Raw genomic sequence first — 10,232 nt, 5'->3', positions numbered from 1 at the left:
TGAGATTTGTGCCAATTGTCTACCGGGTGATGGGGCAGGTATGAGGCCCTGTGTGTGGGTGTGTTGCTCCAATGTCTCGACTCAAAAGATCCTATTATTTTCCTTCCTCTCCACCCAATGTCATAAAGAGAAATATGTGATTGTATTTAAACCACATGTGCTGTTATTCCTGCATTATGCACCACAATCATTGCTGCGTTATTGGCTGTTTCAATAGTGTGTGTGTGTGTGCGTGCGTGTGTAGTACGATCACCTATCTGGCCAAGGGCAAATCCATTGAAATCTAACACCTCTGTACTGCTGTCACCCATAAAAGCCCTGACACCCCACTTCGTTCCAGCGCAGTGATGCAATCAATCACAAAGTGTAACACAAAGCAAACTCACCCAGCCCGCCGCCACTGTCCTCATGTGGGCCTCAGATTATTCACTAATACCTCAACTGCAACCATAAAGCTAAACTCTCACCCCTACCCAAGTACAGCTCTTTAACAGGACGAGTTCAAAATGAAGAAACGTGTTGTCAGATCCATGAATGTCCTCAGAAATCTAGTAAAAATGTGATATTTTACAGCTTAAGTGTCTTGTCAACAGTAGCAAAAGTCAGTTTAAAGTAGAATCTATACGACGCCCTGAGGAAGGTTTGATTTATGGATCCTGCAGTGTTTTGTCTTGATGCAGTGCGTTTGAATCATGTTATATACCATAGAAATCAGCAGAATCTTGATTCAATTTAGGACATTTACATCTAAATCTCCTCCTCTCCTCATGTTTATGTTCTGTTTGAATTCCTGTCAGGTTTGCTTGTGCTGAGTCTCAGATATCAGAGCCCAAAGCCCGATACTACAACATTGTTTTTACTGACACCATTGTTTGTTTGTGGTGTAAGACGACTGAGTGTTTGGATAGAATTGCCATCAGATGAACAGTGCAGAGTTTTGCTTCAGTCTGCAGGCCAAGCAGTCCGACTCAGGACTTTTGGCACTTCAATTGTTGGCTCTTCATAACATCCTGATAGGAACCCATATATTGTTTTCTCACACTTCTGTCACACTCATAAGGATTATAAATGAGCAGAATAACAGTGCAGAGGAAAGACCCAAACAGCTCCTTTCCTTCTCCTCCACTGTCACAGAATTTCCCCCCAAAATCAAACATGATACTTTCAGCGTCCTATCAGCAGCAGATCACTGTTGTGTCATCTCGGCTTTGGTCTTTTTGAGGGGGTTTTGTCATCTCTCATAATCAGGTTAGGTTGGCTCTGCAGTAGAAGATCAGCCTCTAGTTATCTTAAATCGGGCCGTTCTGAATCCACCCCATTGTTTTCTCCTTTCCTCTACACTTCAGAAGTGATGTATGGATTATCTGCTAATCCACAGGTGGGTCCAGGCTTCCTCAGTTCTCTGTTGCTTCAGAGAGACACAGGTCTCATTTTAGTTTTAATTTGATAGTAATTCTTTTTTGTTTCTGGGAGAAACTGGGGAACATTTCTGGACATTTCTGATTTGGAGACCAGGGAGCTTCTGTCCTGAATAAGTCAGATATTTAGTGCTTATTAGTGATCAAATAACAACAAAACAAAACTGTATACTTTTTTGCTTTGCCTAGCCGTTCTTCATTCTCTACATTTTACATTTCCCAAAGCAGCCTTTAGGTGTCTTTCTGCCACTTACTGATTTGGATGAAGGATCCCACCTCCTGTCTTAATGGGAATTTCAGATTTAAGTGAGAAGATGGTGGTTATTATTATTATTATTATATATCAGGAACAATCCAGCACTTGTGATGCTTTGTTTTGGTATATGTGTGTGGAAGGGCCTATTGTCAATCTGGATGATTAAATTCTATAACCACAGGAAAACAACAACAAAACATAAATCAATCATGCTCTGCACCAGCACATCTTAAAACTACTGTACTTTGGATTTTGCTCAACACTGAAAACAAAGATGACAGCAATCTAGGAGATCAGCGTTTTAACCTATACACAGTGACCACAGAGATGTTGACACTACTGCTCCAGTGTTTGCAGTTACAGTGTGAATCCTAGAGCACGCGCACAATCAACACATCAAACGAACTCAGGCTCCATGTTGCAGGATCCATCCCTCTCTCTCTCTCTCTCTCTCTCTCTCTGTGCCCCCCACCCCCAAACTCTCACTCTCACTCTCCTCGTCTCTCTGCTGGGTGAGTGTGTTTTGTTAGGGAGGGCTGATTCTTCATACTTGGCTGAAGCTTTATGGACAATAAAGATCTGATTTCAAAGTCCGGCAGGGTGTTGGGCCTGGGGTCTTGGCTCACAGCTATAGTTGCCTGCTGGGAGGAGACACTGCACAGCCCCTAACCAGATGGCTATGAGCCTACATGCTGTATACATATTGCACTGCGTGTATATGGTTCAAATTCCGGCCCCTGCCCAGTTCCATGTTCTACCACCGTGGTCCTGGCTTGAGACAAGAGACTCTGAGCTGCACTGACCTTCTCCAAATGCGATTACCCTCCGTGTATTAATACCTTCACCCTGCATACTGCATGTACAATCTCAGCTAAATTGCAGATGCCTTCTGGAAATAGAAGGCAACATCAGATGCAGCGGTATTTGCGTAAGGTTTGAATCCCACACTAGATCCATACAGAGACACAAACACAGACAAAACACCTTTCCCCTTACCGAATGGAATTTATGGGTTAATGTATGGTATGAGCTTACTGCACTTAGAATACTACTTCTGCTACTGCTGCTACTGACCTCATAATCTGGCTGAATGAACTCTGTCAGGTAACCAGGTGTAGATGTAATCAGTACAGCTGGGACACATTCATGAGATAAAATCTGCCCCATGAGCTGTAAACGTCACTTTGAGCGGTCTTCCCACCTCTACTCATTCTCATTCACAAAGTGATTTTGAATGGGACTTGGCGTAAAACTGGCTCACTTGGAATGTGGACAACGAAAAACGGTGATTAGAAATGTTGTAAATGTCATTATCATTACCTGAAATCACATAATCATTTATAAAACACCTGCAAGGATAATGAAACTTTGTCCAAGAACAAGAGTAAAGGACAAGAAGTAGCGTATCAATTATTCCGTTGTGTCTCACAAACTCTACTGCCCCCTGTAGTTCGGAGTGACTGAGGATATGCATGATGTCACGTCCATATGCACACATTGCCTAGTTAAAGCACGTACAGGATGTTGCGGCCCTTAGATCATCACTCCAGGCCTATGCGGTGCCACGGCTGGGGGAACAACCCATTCATCCTCCACACACACAAAATTCCATCTCAAGCCAAGTTGGATAAAATATATATGTGCTGTTCAAATACTAATCAAATTGATCTGATAAAGGAAAGACCCTTGGGATGGTTTGGATGTATACTACATCTAAATTCTCCCATTAACTGGAGCAGAGTTTGGACTATTGTCAAACTCTCTTCCAGAAACAATGGCCCTGAAGTGTTTAGCATTAGAAATACATATTTAACCCCTTGAAGTTTGAATCCATTTTTCATTCCTCGGTGACATTTGATCACACGGTTTTAAAACGTCTGGAACTTTGTTAAGGAGAGCCATATCTAACATCTTAGTTGAGAATATTATTTGTGTCCCAACCATCTTAATTCGTAACAATGACTCTTTGCTGAACTTATTGCGGCCTCAGCGAAGGGTGTGGTTTACTGGCCTGACAGGAACAGAAAAAGTTGCTTTCTGTCCACTGGAAGCCCCCTCATATGTTATCCAATAGACAGCGGTTACTCCATATTATCTACTCAGAACAGAAAGTAGCTAGAATGCATGGAGCAAAAATATTGAAATCTGGTCTAACGCAGCAGAAAACGTAAAGGCTTCGCAAGGCGCAAGGTGAATCGAGAATGTATATATATACATTAAAGATGACGTTAAAATATTGTACTCGGTGCATAGAGCAAAATGGTAAATATCTTGTGACCATGAGAAGGGGGTGGGGTCGGGGTCGGAGATTATGTGAATAGATGAAGGATTGCGTCATTTTGTCTCTGAGTTTTTTCTTGTCTTCTTAAGAGGGTTTGTCCTCGACTTCACCATATTCATAAAACAGACCAGACCAGATTTAAAGTGCGAGCAAAGGCAAATAGCAACATGTAATCACTGCCCTAAATTCAAAAGCCAGCTACAGTAGCTGCCTTTGAAAGTATTTTCCCTGAAAGATGTGTTGCTGCTGTGTTCCACATTTACATGTTGGTTAAACTCGTCATTACACACACCATCACACAAACCTCAAGAGCTGTTTCAGTCAAATGGGAAATGTTGTCTACGTGAAATCTAGGTGATGTTTTTGCCTCAAAAGAGTTAGTGATCAATACATTTGATATACAAGTCAAATCAGTTGATTAGTCACTTTGTTTAAATACGGATCCAGCCCCTGAGTTTGCCAGTGTGCCACATTCTACCATTATCTATAATGCTGGAAGTTTTTCTATAATGAAAATGTCATGAGTCAAACTGTATGTGCCAATTATTATACTTTACTCTGATCCTGCAAACCATTAGGGCCAAATCACATTCATATAAAACAATTCAGAGTGAATCTATAAAAATTGACCTCATGCAGTGGAATACATCACACCAAGCTCCTGATGTTGTGGGTCTGTAAAGCCCTTGGAGACATTGTATACAAAGAGACTTGACTCTACCAAGGCCTAGCTATGCAGATAAAAGAGTGATTAAAATTTAATTTGCAATGCATCGTGGTTTCCACCTGGATTTGTAATTGATTGAGCATTGATCCCAGTTATGAAGTGTTCCCTCCCACCCGTCTCCACCTCGGAAAAGTTAACAGGCCTAACCCTTGTCCTACCACACCTATCATACACACGCTACACACACACACATTCCCCTTCTCACACTGCTTTCATCTGGGCGTGAAATGGATTCCTACTGTCTGCCAGAATGCACCACCTATCTCTGGATGTGATTCTCTCTCTCTCACACGCCACACGTGTGCCCGTTTGTTTTTTGAGGACCGATGCCTCGCCTGCGCTGCAAAGTCAACTAAATGTAATTCCCAGGCGATTATTATCGAAAGTGATTAGTAATCCCATCTGAGTTAATATTTGATTTGACAACCTAAATCAGAAACATATGATAGTCTTAACCTCTCTAAAACAAACCACAGTCATCCCTGGAATCCCCAAGAGAGAGGCATGTTCATGGAATTCCTTCATACTGGCACACACACACACACACACACACACACACACACACACACACACACACACACACACACACACACACACACACACACACACACACACACACACACACACACACACACACACACACACACACACAGAGAGAGAGAGAAAGTGAGAGCGGTTGTTGTATAAAATATTGATTCCTCCTTCTGCCACATGATGTTACATGTCCAGAAGCAGAAAGGTTTGGAGAGAGGAAGAAACTAAAGTTATGCAAAAGTGTGGTCTTGTCACAGCAGGTAATGGATTAAACTCTTTCCCAGGAAACTGCCTCTTGCTTAGAGTGGATGTAAACTGCCAGCCAGAGATGCATAATTTGGTGTAAATTGTTATCATAGGCTTGGTGACCTGATCATAACTGGGCATAGATCAGGCAAATTCAAAAGATCCAATCCAAAACAATCTATCGGCACTTTGGATCTAACAACTTGGCAATGATGTGGAAGAGAATATATTCAACCTGCTGAATGTTTCAAAGGTTAGATCTGACCACCATAACAAGTAGCTTTTATCACTTAAACTGCCCTAAGAATTATTGTATATTTTGAGGTTTACAGGATAAAAGCAGATTGGTTTAACATCTTGTGTCTTTGTTTGACCTGACGATGGCTCTTGTTTATTTTATTGCTATCATTGACCATCTTGCTCATTCACTGCTAAACTTTGAAGCTAAGTTGTATAAGGCTAGTTGAAGTGCTCTAAATTACAGCAAGGGTTCAGAACTAAAGCCTCTAAAGTCTATCGCATAAGGCTAGTGAGGCTTGTTATTGCAGCAAAGTTAATAATAGATGGAGTGGACCCATAATTATTCCCCTTGAAAAACATGATTGCACTGCTTCACTGTGAGCAGCCACATAGACAATTATTGTAATAAGGTAACAAGTGATAAATGCTATGGCAACTTTAGACTAAACACACTCTGTGTCCCATCACTCAAGTGAACATGGTCTGTATGAACATGTGCTGCGTCCTCTTTTGATTTCATTACTTTAAAAGCTTATAAAGAGGAGTCTCAATCCAATAGGTATCGTTGGAAACACTTTTAAATTCTTAATCTGACAATCTTCTCAAGATAACATTCCTGATCCACAGGAATGGATTTGGAAACAACCAAGGCATTTAATGGATCCATTGTGCTCCCTGTATTCCAGCTGTCAAAAACGCCCCATTGCACACTGAAATCTTTTCCTGACAGGCAGCAAGTGAAATGTGGAATGCACAAACAAATATCAGCCAGCTGTTTAAATTAATGATATCTACAGTGAACATATAGGCAGACGATCTGAGCTGAACAGCCCACATGGTCGATTGAAGATTATTTCATCCACGGGCACTAATGCCGGGGTTGCTCAGGGGCTTCAACCAGGGACATGTTTGTCTAAAGAAAAACGTCCAGGTCCATTTTAACTGAACACAATGTGCATTTGTGCGTTTGTGCATTGGTCCTGTAATGTGAGTTAGCAGTAGCTAAATTGCTTGTGTTTTGTGTTTAAGACATTGAACACTGCTGCAAAAAAACTTTGAGTAGCATAGGGCAGTGGTAACACACGATGTGATGTGAAACTGAAACAGAGTATTGTAGTTGGCTTGCAGCGAGGCCCACCGCTAAAGGAAGTCTCCTGAAACAGCTTCACGATACACAAGCATAAAACAGCACCTCCACAAGGGAGCAGGATGTCACAGTGTGGAACATCCCTCTGTGGAGCTTTCTATTCCATAGTTTAGGGGAAAGGCATCATGCTGAAATCACCATCAGTGCAACAAAATGGCTCCAACTTAATGAGGAAAGATTTGATTTACACAAAGAATAATATGGAGGACCACCTACAGTTATTCTGTTAAAATTGTATGCATGTTCAGTTTGACAAAATTTATGGAGGGAGAGTCGACAAGCCAGTGATAAAGGCCGACCTCAGAGGGTTTAAGACTCCAGCCACACAGATCCAAAATGAGGACAGTCGTATGATGCCATTGACAATGTGTCCGTGAGACGACAGGGCCACCAAGCACAACAAGAAGGTGTGTGAGGCTTGTATATATGCATTGTTTGGCACACGTGGTGCATTCAGCAGTGAAGGACGTGGCCCTGAGCACGCCAGCTTGTTACAACAGCGCTCAGTGAAAACAGCTGCTTTGTAGTCAGTTGCATCAAGCTGCCATGACTTGATGGAGTTTTTGGAGGAGATGTTTCTCTTCGTGACAGGAGTGATGCGTCTTATTCAGCCGCAGATGTTTTGCATATTTGACTTTAGCAATTGGTCTGGTTTTTCGCTGATACGGCAATAACGCAACCGTAATGCAACTCTGGTTAACTGCACCTGTGGAACGGATTCGAGGTACTGTGATTCTCTGAAATAGCAAATAGGTTCACATGCAAGTCAACCAAATCAATCTTTGTGTTTTTTTTGTATAACTGCTTCCTACCTTCCTTAAGTAGCCCAGGTCATTATTGTTTTTAAACATTATGTTCAATATTTTTCCATTCATGAGTAAAACCAGAGATAACCGAACTTATGACTAATTTGTTGTTGTGATTCATCTCACTCAGTTCACTGGAATGAGTCGACTGAAAAAAACAAAAAGCGGTGACACGCCAAGTGACTCGCCTCTGCATGGACTCTAAAAGGAGATGACGGCATGTGAAAGTTCATGGAGAGGAAGGGTTGAGGTTTTCAGAGGCCCAACCATTGCAGACCAACTGCCCAGTTCAAAAAGTTTGTCATCTGTTCCATTCACATAGCTTATTGACGTAAATGTATTACTAGAACAAGAGGTGAGACACTTCACACCTCTACCTAGGACCAACAGGAAGAAACCAAAATAAAGAAGATATTTTCTGGATACTGATCATGATATGGCGCAATTTGCACCTATTGATTCTCTCATCATCATGGGAAAAATACGCCTTGATGAATGTTTAGAAATAGTTTAGTCATTTCCGAGATCTGCTCCTGGAGCCAGATCTTCCCTAGGCCATGGCTCCACCCTTCCATTAACGTTTCATCAACATTGGCCAACAAACGAAGACACAGGCCCACAACAGCAAACACAGTGCTTCCATTGTAAGTCAGAGACTTTGAAAGGTCAGCTGGTTAGTCAGCCGTTATTGCAGTTGTAGTTGATATTACGCATACTAATTGTGTAAACACCAACGGGTAACAACACCGCCCTCCTCGACAGCTTCTCAGATGGAAGCAGAACTGTTCGCAATATAAAAGTGCTGACTGTGTGAAAAGTCATCATCTGATACTGATTCACTCTCTGTTTGTCCCCGGACCCCAGAGAATCCATTCAAATCTACTATTAGTTTCCCAAACATGTACGCATCTTTATGATTAACAACTACAATGTCCTAATTTCCCCTAAAAGGAAACTGTTTAGATTAAAAAACCAACAGCAGCAATAAATAAAGCCAGAGGAGACATGTTTTCCAAATGCGTCACATCCATGTGTGTGCGATGATAACATCCCAGCTGAACTTTTGATTATTAGATTAGTGTTGGCTCAAGTGTGGTGTAGTGTTATCCCCATACTGTGTGTACATGCTGTAGGTGCATTTAGGGTACTTACGTCTCCAGTGATTTGTGTGTTTTGTCAGCTGTTTCAGTGGAGCTTTCTGAGGACAGACAGATAAAAAACAAAACATCTTCTCTGTAATTAATGCATCATATCAAAGAAACACATAATTTCACACAGTGCATTAATTCTGAATGTATTTATTACCAGTTACAAGCTTCTGCTAATGAAAAAGTCCCATTGCAATTACTCATTGCTAGCCTAGCAACTGTGCTGCTATTGTAAACAATGGCAGCAGAACTGAACTCTTTCAGAGTGTGCACTTTTTATTTATTAATTGTGAAATGCAATGTAGTGAATGGGTGGTCTTTCGGGATGCTCATGTTGCTCCATAGCTGTAATGTCAATGCTAGCTTGTAGCTACCTAGGAATGCTGGCAGCTCTGTGGAACAAGAGTGGACAGAAAATAATTTAGTGTAGAATAGATATTGGCAAAATAGAATTGTGCATTATTGAGATCCAAATAATGAATGTAGATATTGCATTTTCCTTTTCTTAAAGAACAAGACATTTGATTACACTGAGGTTATTGGTAATAAATGCATGCAGTTTGATTTGCAGATTAAGTTTACTCTCTTCACACACACTGCCAGTGTGACTGTAGTGTGTGATTCAGCATTACCGGCAGAATGGTAACTCAATTAGAACAGATCTTATCTAGTTTGCCCTGCTCACCATTTGAAGGTTCCAGGTTTTTCTGCTCTTTCTTCTTAGTCCAACTCACATCCAGAGGGCCTGTGGTGTTGCCGCTCCATTGCAGACAGAAGTGAATCAGCCAGATGGGTAACATACGCACACACACAGAGAAGACACACTGGCACAATTAGTCACACAAATACACATATTTATTGAGTCTAATCTCAATATAGGAGTGTATACCTATCATAGAAGGTTTCAAAAATCTTATTTTAACTCCACTTGTGAATTTCAACGCAGTAAATCACAGGAAAAAAAGAGAAACTAACATGAAACTTGACCTTTATGGTTCCATTCTGTGTGTGACTTACTCATTACTAAGGTTGTTTTTCAGCTTTAAACATGCACTCATTTACTTGTCATCCCTCATTTGAAGATGGCTCAATTGTAATTTGGGGAAACATACAGACTGGGGTGTTTGTTTGTATGCAGCGCCATCTTGTGGATATTGTTGGTAACAGGTGTGGTTGAGCTAGGAGGTGTGGGTTGTAGAGGTAGTTTGCTTTCCTCCTCCAGACAGGAACCTCTTCTTCAGACAGATCTACTCATATAAAATGGAGAAAAGTATAAAGCCATACAACTTATATTCTGGTCTGTGAACACAGGAATCCGGTGCAAGTCATTGTCGCTGAGAGCTTCTATCAATCTAGAAATACAAAAAGACTTGGACTTTATGAGAAACGTATGTTACAGTTTAATATGAAGCAAATTGTAACAAAAGCG

Source organism: Genypterus blacodes, unplaced genomic scaffold (genome assembly GCF_046128005.1).
Source record: "Genypterus blacodes isolate CSIRO-AG114 ecotype Tasmania unplaced genomic scaffold, CSIRO-AGI_Gbla_v1 ptg000093l_1, whole genome shotgun sequence".
In the NCBI taxonomy this organism is placed as follows: Eukaryota; Metazoa; Chordata; class Actinopteri; order Ophidiiformes; family Ophidiidae; genus Genypterus; species Genypterus blacodes.
Note: the sequence above shows the minus strand (reverse complement) of the source record.